This window comes from Camellia sinensis, chromosome 11 (genome assembly GCF_055761805.1).
Source record: "Camellia sinensis isolate YWXY chromosome 11, ASM5576180v1, whole genome shotgun sequence".
NCBI lineage: Eukaryota > Viridiplantae > Streptophyta > Magnoliopsida > Ericales > Theaceae > Camellia > Camellia sinensis.
Window position 1 is genome coordinate 48806217 of NC_138971.1, and position 13795 is coordinate 48820011.

The following is a 13795-nucleotide window of genomic DNA, read 5'->3' on the forward strand; positions in this document are numbered from 1 at the left end:
CCGGTAAAGCATTATGTGTTTTGTGGGTTGTATTATTTGTCATCCGTGCTGTAGGCCAGTGAAAATGGAAATGTGTATTACATTTAGTTATTTATATTTAAAAATATATGTTTTCTTGGTATCCTATTATGGGTTTTCCTTACTTGTGGGCCTATGGCCAAGGAATATAGTAGATGTGTTGTTGTATAAGCGTGTGTAGTGGGTTTAGATATGGGATTGGGTTATGACTCGTATACGTGAACGTGCTTTCAAACAAATGTGGAGACGGTATTCTTTTATATTAACGTGGGGGTTTAAATAACCAAGGTTGTATTGTGAAGAAACACTTTTGGAACTAAACTAGATAATTGAAAAGAAAACAAATGGTTTTACACCTTATAGTGTTCAAATGAATGTTTTGGACAAAATGTACTTATATAAGTATGTGGAGAAGTGGTTTGGAAATACTCTTCAGATCCTGGGGGGGAGCTCGTGATCCGCTGAGAGTCACCTGAAAAGGAATAAACACTCTGATCGGGGGTGCCGGAATTAGCACTCCGACGGACAAGTCAGTCTCCACACTCAAGAATGCTTGTATTCTAAGTTAAGCACAACAATTCTCACATACCTTTCTTATTCTGTCGCTCATTTATTTATACTTGTGCCCTGGGCCTCAGGGCCAGGCCCACTTTTCACTCATCATCCTCTTATTTACTCAGCTCCATAGTTCAATATTCATTTCGGCCTATCTGTATTATTCGGCATTCTGATCGTGCAAGATAGAGCCGTGTAGTATCTGTCTTCCAGAGTACGCTTCCGACTCTTCCAATTATCCGGCTCCCACAATTGCCCCCCAAACACCCCACTAGCATCAGTTAGTCGGCGTGTTTGGCTTCTAGTCTGGGCAGTCAAAAATTCGGCGGTTAACCCTCTTCCTGATGCGCGTCAGAACGCGTACATGCTTTTTGGTCACTGCAACACTTTCCCGCCTCATTCGTGCTTCTCTTGCATTTATTACGATTTGAAACTTCAGTCCCTTCGAATGCATGCTTTTTTGAATATTTGAACCTCCTAGATTGCCAGTCAGTGTCTCTCCTCCAACGCGTTTTCTGCGACTCCTCTCCGTCTTCTCCTTTGCCTTTTGTAAGTTTTCTTCTCTTCTCTTTGCAACCCTACTTTCCATATTTATCTTTGATTTTAGAATATCCTTGGGTCCTTACCAGAATGGCCAAGCATTTGAAAGACCTCCTTTCTGAGGGTCGAATTTCTGGGTTCTAAAGACATTTCTCTATCCCTGATGATGTCCATCTATCTGTAGTAACGGACAATACCCTTGATATGGAGAGGGACTACCAAAATACAATCGTCTTTTCTCTCCTATCCATTGCGGAGGGCGGAGTTCGCTTTCCCCTACACCCATTTCTTAGGGTCGTCCTCCGCTATTGGGGTTTGATTCCTTCGCAACCCAATGTGAATTTTTTTCGAATTGTAATGGGAATCGTAGAGTTGAACAGGCGTCTCGGGATCAATCTTGGCATTCCGACGATTCGGCACTGCTATGATTTAGCCAAATCCTCCGGTCGGCTTGGGCGCTTTTTTCTCAGGGCTAAGGACACCAACCATCACTTGGTAATGATGCTTGCTAGCTCTGGCAAACGAGTAGATGATGTAATGGTCAATGTCCGAGGCAACTAGGAATTCGGTGAAGGCGAAGATCGCCTAGACCCTATTCCCAGACGGAGGGGTGAACCAGGTTACCGTATAACTCCTTGTTTGTTGATCTTTCTTTTATTCGACTTTTTCTCGAAGTCTAACCCTTTGTTTTTACAGGCAATAAGTTGAAAAGGATTCTGACCTCGGTTGACGACGAAGTCCTTGCGGAAATTAAGGCTGCACTAAAGTACTTTGGCCGTCCAAACGTACATAAGCAAGGGAGAGCCGCCCATATTCTCCTGCGGTACGAGCCTACCTATACTACATTCTCGGCCGCGGACGATATTCCGATCCCAATCGGCGAAAAACACCTTACGGCTCTTGTCTTCCCCAGCTTCAAGACCCTCAGGCAAATTGGTCTCGAAGCTTCTGATTCGGAGCAAGACTTAGAGCCAGTGGTCGAAGTAGTTGCCGAATCAACGAAGGTGTTTACTGCGGAGGCCGAAGAGGTTGACGAAGCTTTGAAATTAGCATTTGCAGCAGCCGGTCTTAACCAGCCTAACTCTCCGTCCACTTCGGGTCGGGCAGAGTTTTCCTTCGAAGATATTTTTACAAACTTGGGAGATCTACCCAGTTCTTTTTCTAAAGGCATGGCTGGGGAAAATCTCATGTAAATGGCGAGAAAGAGAAATGCTGAGCGAATGGCCGCCCGAAAGAAAGCCGAGGCCGCTCGTTCTGAGCCTGCCCCGGTTGAATCTTTACAACCGGTTACTGGAGAAGAAATGGCTCAAGTTATTGTGGCCGAGATGGAGGGGGCTGAACAGCAGGTTATGGAAGAACGGCTGGTTTCAAAAGAGCGGGGCGAAAAACGTTCCGCCGAGGGAGAGGTCGGCTCAGAAGATAGCCTTGCTGACAAACGGCCTCGCTTAGAGGAGTCTGATGTGGTTGTCCCTTTCTTTGTTCAACCAAAGATCAAAGACACGCCAATCTCCTCTAACGCATCTGCCATGAAGGATCCAGCCGTGGCGTTGAGCTTGGCCGCCTCAGTTTCACTACCGACTGACAAGGCCACCTTTCGAGAAGAGCCGGATTTGGTAGCTATAGCGTTCGCTGCCCAGTCGGCCCTTCTGGTATGTATACGATACTTTCTTTTTTGCTCGTTTGGTTTGGTTTGCATACGATATTGCTTGGTGTGGTGATCCAAACTTGTTTTGCAGACGGTTGGAAGGATAGCCGAACTAGGCCGCCAGCAGCGTGATGTCATTGAAAGAATTGGCCGCTTAAAGTTTGAAGCTGAAGGTGAAAGAAGTAGGGCCGAGTTCGAGGTGATGAGAGCCACAATGGAAAGTGCTCGAGCCGAAGCTGAAAATGAGAGGGCTTGGACTGCTGACCAGCTCAGATCCGAAGCCGAGGATAGGGCGAACGCGAGGGAGGAGTCGCTCAAGTTAGCCCAGGAGGCGCTTTCCAAGGCAGAGGCCGAGTTTGAAGAATTGAAGGCGGCCAAGGAAAAAGCTGAATCTGAAGCTTCTACGGCGCTAGAGGCTAGGAAGAGTGCCTCCTTGAAGGAATACGTAGACGAGGTTCCCAAATTCGAGAATCGGGGATTCAAACATGGGTGGCTCTAAGCCCTTGCTGCCGCTGGAGTTACATTGGCCTTGCCAATTCCATACGAGCAAGTGGACGTTGAGCCACTTGAATCTGATCCCGAGGATTGATCTGAGAGACATTCTAGTTTTATTAGGTATCTTCAATTTCAATGTACGTTTTTGTTTAGTGGATTCTTGTTAGTTCAAGGTAATTTTCATGTATAAATTAGTTACTATCTGCGCTCAATTTATTAATGAAAATTTCCTTCCCGTTTCACTATTACTTGTACGTAGCTTTTGATATTAATGAAGAGTTTTGCCTTCCACTGCTTTGGATAAAATGATTATTGTTCGTTGTGCCTTCTAACTATCGATTGGATAGCAGTGTAATCTTGGCAATTATATTAGTTAAACTTTAATTTATCCGAACAAGTAAATCGACTCTTGGTGCCGAATAGGACAAGTAAATCGATTCGTGAAGCGGCTGCGGCACTCAAGCCGAATAGATTGATGAATCCGCCATTACCCCAGCTGGTTCATGAACATTAAACGCCGAATCAGACAATATTGATAAGTCGATTCGTGAAGCGGCTGCGGCATTCTAGCCGAATAGATTGATGAATCCGCCCTTGCCCCAGCTGGTTCATGAACATTAAATGCCGAATCAGACAATATTGATGAGTCGATTCGTGAAGCGGCTACGGCACTCAAGCTAAATAGATTGATGAATCTGCCCTTGCCCCCGCTGGTTCATGAACATTAAATGCCGAATCAGACAATATTGATGAGTCGATTCGTGAAGCGGCTGCGGCACCCAAGCCGAATAGATTGATGAATCTGCCCTTGCCCCATCTGGTTCATGAACATTAAACGCCGAATCAGACAATATTGATGAGTCGATTCGTGAAGCGGTTGCGGCACTCAAGCCGAATAGATTGATGAATCTGCCCTTGCCCCAGCTGGTTCATGATTTTCCCTTGCGGAAGTTAAGACTGCCGAATAACAGTGTTTGATGGGGGCACGACTCGGTCGGCGTCGGGCTATTGAGGTTTCGATATTAATGAGATTGTCTCGGTGGCGCTGCCCTCATAGAGAATAAATGAATGAAGGTTCTATTTATGTGCTCAGTGAGCAACTTAGTCCAGGTCTTTGATGAAGAATAAACAAGCGCGAATGTCGAATAGACTCTTCTTTAACAGCAAAGGGGAAGCGAGGACGCTAGCTGAGCTGGGAGGAGACATGAATCGAAGTGGCAAACCTCCGCGCATGGGAGGTAGGATTTCAAGGGATCGGGAGAGACGTGAATCTCCTCGTCGTCGAAGTAGGTCGCCTAGGAGGGACAAGGAGCCACAGGGCAAATCCCCGCAACCCGGTTCTGGAACGGAGCCCGGTACGAACCCATGCCCATTGAGTTTCGCAGTCTTCGTGGGGAATAGACCCACGACAGATGCGGACTCGATCGCTCGAGATTCAAGTGTGGCAGTAGAATTTGCTCGACGAATTTTTCCTCCCGAGGTCCAGCAGTCGAGGGTAGATCGGCAAGACTTTGAAGTGTTTCGTGAAGGCATTCACGATGCGGTGAAGGGGCTCTACACCGCCTACGAAATCGGCATGCGTCTCCATGCTTCCCACCGAGAAATAAAGAAGAGGGATGAACGCATCCGAAGCTTGAAAGCTCGCGTGGAGATGGCTGAGCGTGAGCTAAGGAAGGTCAAGGTCGTTCAGGCACAACCCGTCGGACAGGCTAACCCAATCGTGGAAGAAAGGGTCACCCAGCGGCTTATCAGTACCGCACTCACCGATCGCGATACGGCGAGCATGTTCGCGATGGAATCCGAGAATGGGAGGGCCTATGAAAAAGGCTTCCACAAAGGCCGGAAAGTAGGGATACAGAAGACCAAGGAAAAGCTTGCCGAGGAAGTTTGCCGATGCGAAAATCGTGGATTTAAGCATGGTTGGATCAAGGCGCTTCAGGTCGAAAAAGCTCTCCGAGCAGCGAGTATCGACTCGGCATTGCCACTGTACCAACATAACCATTTTCCATTTTCCGCCTTTGAAGTCGAGCAAAGTGATGATGAGGGCAACGTCGTGTAAAAACACTCAATGTAACATTCGAACACAGATCGCGTTTATAACTATGTAATTATTGCCTGATTGAATAAAATGTTTCATTGTAATTTGCATTCGGCACACACATGTTTGCATGTGTTTCATTGTATAAACATTGACCGGCCCGAGTCAACTAGGCATTTTAATTCCGAACGGTTATATGCCGGCTTGCCATGAGCATTCTTCATTAAATATATATTTGGCATGTGTCGCGCACGGTCCATTGCGCCGATGAGGCTCCGAATTCGGAGGCTTAACCGGCCCAAAGGTGTCATGCACTAAGAACTCCGAATTCAGAGACAGCCAGCCCATCTATAATTGATGTTTATATAATTAGGCCATTTTAACTCCAAAAAAGCCAAAAATTAGTACATGGAGTGGTTGTGGCCAATATCGCTCGGTGTCCGTTTTTTGGGGTTGTGTTAATGAAATTGCCTCGGGGTCGCTGCAAGGATTTAGAAATAAATTGCCTCGGACTTTTCGCTCCAGTAACTTCGCTTACTGTGTTCAGACTTGATTTAAAATGATTTTGTTGCGTGGGGTTAGATAAGTGTGAATGTCAAATGGAGTTTTCTTCAACAGCAGAGAAGAAACTTGGACTTTGGCTGAGCTTGACATTGCAATGAATCGCAGCAAAGAACCCACTCGTGCAGGAGGTAGGGCGTTCAAAAAACGGGAAAAACGTCAGCCTCTAAGTCGTCGAAGCAGATCAGCCCAAAGGGAGAAACAGCAATGGGGGAGTTCTCTACAACCGCCACCGACCGCGATCGTTGAGTATTACTGTTTTCATGGGAAATTCCTTTCTTGTCCTGGATCTTGGCCTTGACGTTGTCTATGGTGTTGAAGCTCTCCGCCTCGAGAGTGATTGTCTTGCCGGTGTGAACATCGTGGATTCAAGCATGGTTAGATCAAGGCATTTCAAGTTGTGGATGCTCTCCGATCAGCGGGCGTTGATTCGACGCTGCTGCTGTACCAACGCGACGCCGTATGAGAATAGATATTGTAATGCTTCGAACGCGGATTGCATTTTTGTAATTACTGTTTAATCGAATAAAATGTTTTATTTTAAAAGTTTATCTCATTCTGAATTTTTATATGCTTAATTAAACATCATATTTTGAATGCTGGCACGTTTTGTTTTGTTCATATGGTTGTACTAGCTCATCCTACATATCCCTGCCTTGATGTGTAAATGTTTTCATTCTAGGGGGCGCTCCGAATTCGGAATATTACTCGGCCCTTGAGCGTCGCCCGGTGGCATTATCTGGTTAGCCGAATTTGGAAGCTTTATCGGCCAAAGACGTCTTGTGCTGATGGGGCTCCGAATCCGGAGGCTTTTTCAGCCCAAAGACGTCATGCGCCGATAAGGCTCCGAATCTGGAGTCTTTTGGGCCAAAGACGTCATGTGCCGATGGGACTTCGAATCCGAAGTCTTTTGGGCCAATCGTGATATCCACGAAGAGCGCTCCGAATCCAGAGTCTTAATCGGCCCAAAGACGTCATGTGCCGATGGGGCTCCGAATCCGGAGACTTTTTCGGCCCAAAGACGTCATGCGCCGATAGGGCTCCGAATCCGGAGTCTTTTTGGCCAATCATGATATCCACGAAGGGCACTCCGAATTCGAAGACTTAATCGGCCCAAAGACGTCATGCGTCGATGGGGCTCCGAATCTGGAGTCTTTTGGGCCAATCGTGATATCCACAAAGAGCGCTCCGAATCTGAAGTCTTTTGGGCCAATCGTGATATCCACAAAGAGCGCTCCGAATCCGGAATCTTAATCGGCCCAAAGACGTCATGCGCCGATGGGGCTCCGAATCCGGAGACCTTTGGGCCAAAGACGTCATGTGCCGATAGGGCTTCGAATCCGAAGTCTTTTGGGCCAATCGTGATATCCACGAAGAGCGCTCCGAATCCGGAGTCTTAATCGGCCCAAAGACGTCATGCGCCGATAAGGCTCCGAATCCGGAGACTTGTTCGGCCCAAAGACGTCATGCGCCGATGGGGCTCTGAATCCGGAGTCTTTTTGGCCAATCGTGATATCCACGAAGGGCGCTCCGAATTCGGAGACTTATTTTGGCCAATCGTGATATCCACGAAGGACGCTCCGAATCCAAAGGCTTAATCGGCCCAAAGACGTCATGCGCCGATGGGGCTCCGAATCCGGAGACTTAGTTTGGCCAATCATGATATCCACGAAGGGCGCTCCGAATCCGAAGGCTTTTTCGGCCCAAAGACGTCATGCGCCGATGGGGCTTCGAATCCGGAGACTTAGTTTGGCCAATCGTGATATCCACGAAGGGCGCTCCGAATCTGGAGGCTTTTTCGGCCCAAAGATGTCATGCACCGATGGGGCTCCGAATCCAAAGACTTAGTTTGGCCAATCGTGATATTCACGAAGGGCACTCCGAATCGGAAGGCTTTTCCGGCCCAAAGACTTCATGCACCGATGGCGCTCCGAATCCGGAGACTTAGTTTGGCCAATCGTGATATCCACAAAAGGCGCTCCGAATTCGGAGGCTTTTTCGTCGGAGCGCTATTTTAAATAAGAATCCAGCTTCTGAACAAAAATCCTTCCATTACAAAGGTGGAATGTGTACATGGCAAATCATTTAGAACTAGGATCATTCCCTACAAGTCGGGTTTGATGACAGAATTTTCGTGGGTGCTTCAGGAGCAATGCCGCGTACCTAATTTTCCATCAACCGGTCTCCTATCATTCGGAAATACCTTAAGGAGCAACTTTCTCGGCGTGTAGCGGCACGGCTGAACGCGTTGATCATACGTCCTGGCAAGCTGCCGCTGGTATCGCCTAGAGCTTCTGTGGCTTTTCGCTAGGGAGCCATCCGACGTCGTCGAGGTTGTTTCGATTCGGCACTTCAGTGGAGTTGACCTGCGACTCCGTTGGTGTCTTTCCAGAAAAGAGATAACATGCTTGTGCAGATTTTCGGGAACCACGGATCTGCTCAATGCCGTGTTCAGTTGGGAAACGTAGCAGCTGATCATAGGTGCTTGGCACAGCCTGAATACGATGCAACCAAGTTCGCCCCATGATGAGATTATACGGCAAAGGGAGCTTGACGACCAAGAATTCCACATCCACTGTTTGGGAGCCCGCTCGAACGGGAAGTGTGATTTTCCCCAACGAATACTCTGGATTTGTGTTGAAGCCGAATAATGGATGAGGAGCCGGAGACAGGTCTGATTTGTTGAAGCCGAGTTTGATGAACGTCTCGTAATACATAACCTCCGAAGTGCTCCCCTGGTCTATGAGGACGCCTTCAACGGTAAATCGGTTTACGTGTAGTTCAATGACCAATGGATCAATATAGGGGAGTGTTATGCCGATAAGATCGGAATCGTTGAAAATAATACATGCGCCGATGAGGCTCCGAATCCGGAGACTTTTGGGCCAAAGACGTCATGTGCCGATAGGGCTTCGAATCCGGAGTCTTTTGGGCCAATCGTGATATCCACGAAGAGTTTTCCGAATCCGGAGTCTTAATCGGCCCAAAGACGTCATGCGCCGATGAGGCTCCGAATCCGGAGACTTGTTTGGCCCAAAGATGTCATGCGCCGATGGGGCTCCGAATCCGGAGTCTTTTTGGCCAATCATGATATCCACGAAGGGCGCTTCGAATTCGGAGACTTATTTTGGCCAATCGTGATATTCACGAAGGACGCTCCGAATCCGGAGGCTTAATCGGCCCAAAGACGTCATGCGCCGATGGGGCTCCGAATCCGGAGACTTAGTTTGGCCAATCGTGATATCCACGAAGGGCGCTCCGAATCCGAAGGCTTTTTCGGCCCAAAGACGTCATGCGCCGATGGGGCTCCGAATCCGAAGACTTAGTTTGGCCAATCCTGATATCCACGAAGGGCGCTCCGAATCCGGAGGCTTTTTCGGCCCAAAGATGTCATGCGCCGATGGGGCTCCGAATCCAAAGACTTAGTTTGGCCAATCATGATATTCACGAAGGGCGCTCCGAATCCGAAGGCTTTTTCGGCCCAAAGACATCATGCGGCGATGGCACTCCGAATCCGGAGACTTAGTTTGGCCAATCGTGATATCCACGAAAGGCGCTCCGAATTCGGAGGCTTTTTCGTCGGTGCGCTATTTTAAATAAGAATCCAGCTTCTGAACAAGAATCCTTCCATTACAAAGGTGGAATGTGTACATGGCAAATCATTTAGTACTAGGATCATTCCCCACAAGTCGGGTTTGATGACAGAATTTTCGTGAGTGCTTCAGGAGCAATGCCGCGTACCTAATTTTCCATCAACCAGTCTCCTATCATTCGGAAATACCTTAAGGAGCAACTTTCCCGACGTGTAGCGGCGCGGCTGAACGCGTTGATCATACGTCCTGGCAAGCTGCCGCGGGTATCGCCTAGAGCTTCCGTGGCTTTTCGCTAAGGAGCCGTCCGACGTTGTCGAGGCTGTTTCGATTCGGCACTTCAGTGGAGTTGACCTGCGACTCCATTGGTGTCTTTCCAGAAAAGAGATAACATGCTTGTGCAGATTTCCGGGAACCACGGATCTGCTCAATGCCGTGTTCAGTCGGGAAGCGTAGCAGCTGATCATAGGTGCTTTGTACAGCCTGAATACGATGCAACCAAGTTCGCCCCATGATGAGATTATACGGCAAAGGGAGCTTGACGACCAAGAATTCCACATCCACTGTTTGGGAGCCCGCTCGAACGGGAAGTGTGATTTTCCCCAACGGATACTCTGGATTTGTGTTGAAGCCGAATAATGGATGAGGAGCCGGAGACAGGTCTGATTTGTTGAAGCCGAGTTTGATGAAGGTCTCGTAATACATAACCTCTGAAGTGCTCCCCTGGTCTATGAGGACGCGTTCAACAGTAAATCGGTTTACGTGTAGTTCAATGACCAATGGATCAATATAGGGGAGTGTTATGCCGATAAGATCGGAATCGTTGAAAATAATACTCAGAGCTTCGTGGGGCTGTTTCATTGGTGTGCATTGCCTCTGGGGGGCTGACTGAATTGCGTGTACGGTACGTGGCATTGGAAGGCTGTATGTCATATAAATAACGCCGAGCGAAGGTGAGTCCAGTCGAAGGGCAACTGTTTTGATTGCGCTCTTTCGGACATGTTGCTGGAGCCGACCATCTTGGACCAATTCCTCAATGTGGTCTTTCAAAGCATAGCAACTGTCCGTATCATGACCGTGATCTTTGTGATATTCACACCGTCTGTCCCGCCTTCTTGTGTCAGGGGGTCCAACCATTTTGGACGGCCATTTGAAGAACGCAAGATGTTGGATTTTGGACATAACCGAGCTGATTAGCTCTGACAGCTCCGTATATTTCTTGTAGGCGCATTTTGTGCGCCTACTATCGACCTGCAATTGCTTATTTGCTCGGTGTTAGCATTGATCGCTTGATCGACGAGAATCCCGTTTATTGTCTCGTTTAGCTCGTTGTCGTGGTTCAGGACTCTGAGGTGGTACGGAACTTATTGGCTGAGCAATTTCAGGAGGGGTCGTTTTGTTGGCCACTTGTCCAGCTTTAACCCGCAAGGCGTCGTCTTCTACTTTGCAGTATTTCTCAACTTTCTTCATCAATGCCCAGACTTTTTTGGGGGGCCTTCTTGTCGGGGAACTACGGAGGGCACTGTCTGGGTGTAATCCCATTTTGAAGGCAGTGATGGCTATTGAGTCGTTGCAGACGTCATCAACAAGATTAAAGCACTCCCAATATCGTGCCGAATATGCCCCTAGTGTTTCTCCTGGCTGGATTTGTATTGCCCAGAGAGAGTCGGCCTGTTTCGACTGGACATCGTTAGTGATGAATCTGGCCCTAAAGGATTTCTGTAATTGGTGGAAAGTTTTGATCGAAGCTGGCTCCAGTTTATAATGCCACCTGACAGCCAATGGTCCCAAACTGCTGGGGAATATTTGGCACATGAGGGCCTCGTCATCTGCATGCAATGTCATGGCTTGCTTGTAGTGGCGGATGTGGTCGGTGGGGTCTGATTTGCCGTCGTACAAGGTGAATGACGGTGCTTTGAATTTCTTGGGTAGCACCGCCTTTGCAATCCGTCGTACGAAGGGATTGTGTTGATCTTCGTCCGAACTGTGCCTTCTTCGCTTGTGCCTTATACGGGGACTTTCTTCAGAAGAACTGATAGTTTCAGGTTGCCCCTTCTTCCTGGGCTTCGGGGATAACGAGTCGGAGCCGCTATCAGTGTCGCCTTGTCGGGCTCGAGGTCGTCAACCACTTGCCTTCGGAGATCGATCCGGATTTAGGCGTATAGCTTGTTTGGACTTCGCCACTTCCAAGGCCAAATCTTCATGAAGACGTTCGTTCTCCGCGATCATGTTCTCCAACCTTTGTTCGTTTTGCTTTGATTGTTCCATGATCGCTTGCATTGCTTCATGCTCTGGAGTCGAGGGTGAGGCGAAGTTCAAAGCGCGTCTTACATGGATCGCGTCCGGTCCAAGCATGTTTGATGGAGTGAGGTCGTCTCTTTGCGTCGTTTCATCAGTGGCTATTGGAGGGTCTTCCGTTGCGCCCGCCATGGATGTGTTTGAGTATTCCCACAGACGGCGCCAATTGTGGAGAAGTGGTTTGGAAATACTCTTCAGATCCTGGGGGGAGCTCGTGATCCGCTGATAGTCACCTGAAAAGGAATAAACACTCCGATCGGGGGTGCCGGAATTAGCACTCCAACGGACAAGTCACTCTCCATACTCAAGAATGCTTGTATTCTAAGGTCAGCACAACGATTCTCACATACCTTTCTTTTTCTGTCGCTCATTTATTTATACTTGTTCCCTGGGCCTCGGGGCCAGGCCCACTTTTCACTCATCATCCTCGTATTTACTCGGCTCCATAGTTCAATATTCATTTCGGCCTATCTGTATTATTCAACATTCTGATCGTGCAGGATAGAGTCGTGTAGTATTTGTCTTCCAGAGTACCCTTTCGACTCTTCCAATTATCCGGCTCCCACAAAGTATATTTTGAATATTAAACTGTCATATTATTTATATTGTACGTCATGGTGTGTCACGCCCCGGATTTACAGAGTTCGGCTCACGTGAAAATATCCAAACCGATAGGTAAAAAGACGACAAACAGATAGAAATAAATAACATATCTCATGCACATGAGTATAACAGTGTCACACAATACATGTGTTATTCCAATTTCATACATCTTACATACACATCTATATGGAATGAATGTTCTTTCATTAAAACATACAACAAATTATATATATATATATATATATATATATATCAAATTGAAATGCCCAAAGACTTTCATCATTTATAAAGGGTGTAACCCTTACAAGAATGACACACAGCCAAATAAATAAAACAAATGGCTTAAGGCCTACAAATCATTGAACCCCCTACTCGGTTCCAAACACAACTCCAACAGCTGACATCCACATCCACATCCACATCCACAAACAACACCCAATATTTGAAAAACATTTTCAGCCACATAGGGTGACCCTAAAGCCCAGTAGAAAATATTTCAAAAACTAAACATGCTTCACTAGAATAAATTATCATGATATGATACGTATATACAATATGCCCAAATGCATTTTCAAATCCATCAGATTTCTCAACAAAATCCTTTCTTTCCAATTGCCAAAACCTTTCGTTTATTCACAACGTTTTCAAAATCTAACACATGCTTGGTAAAAATCCATTTTCATAACAAATCCAGGTATCTTAATACCAACCAGCAATTACATTGTTAAATCAAATGCTAATACATCGCTAAACAAAAGCAAGTACGTTGCAAAATGTTTTTTGATTTCCAAAATCCCGAATCATTATTCTTTAATAAACCGAAAACAAGGCGGGAAATATAGACACTAGAATCTCTAGGCAAGTGTAACATTTCACGGATATTTCGTCTACAGGAAACTGTAAACCGGCACCCATGCAAACGTAGGCTATACAAGCACTACTATTGCCTTTTCCTGGAAATTTTGTCCACAGGATCGCACCCATGTATACGCACGGGTTTTTGGACTTTCACCATGGACATACAGGTCAACTTAATTCATATGTAACCACACCCCTACCCAGATTCCACCTAGTATTTACCTAGTTAAACAAAATGATAAAAGTGTTTTAAAACAACTCTTCCAAAGAAAACATAATGTTCCAAATCCATGGCATGCCAAATGATATGTATGATTTCAGTTTGCCTAATGCACATGTAATTTCTAACACACAGCAATGTTATCCTCCATCGATAGCCAAAACGATTATCTCTAATGCAATAATTAAAAGATAACTGTTACCCCAGATAGGCAACCCAAGAGGAGGGGTGAATTGGGTTATTAAAAATTTCACAATATTAAAAATAACACAATATTCAGAATTTTAATAAATAAAAAAAACAGAATAATAATTATCAATATAAAAGTAGAAGAGATAGAGAGAGAAAATCAAACACTGCGATTTATAGTGGTT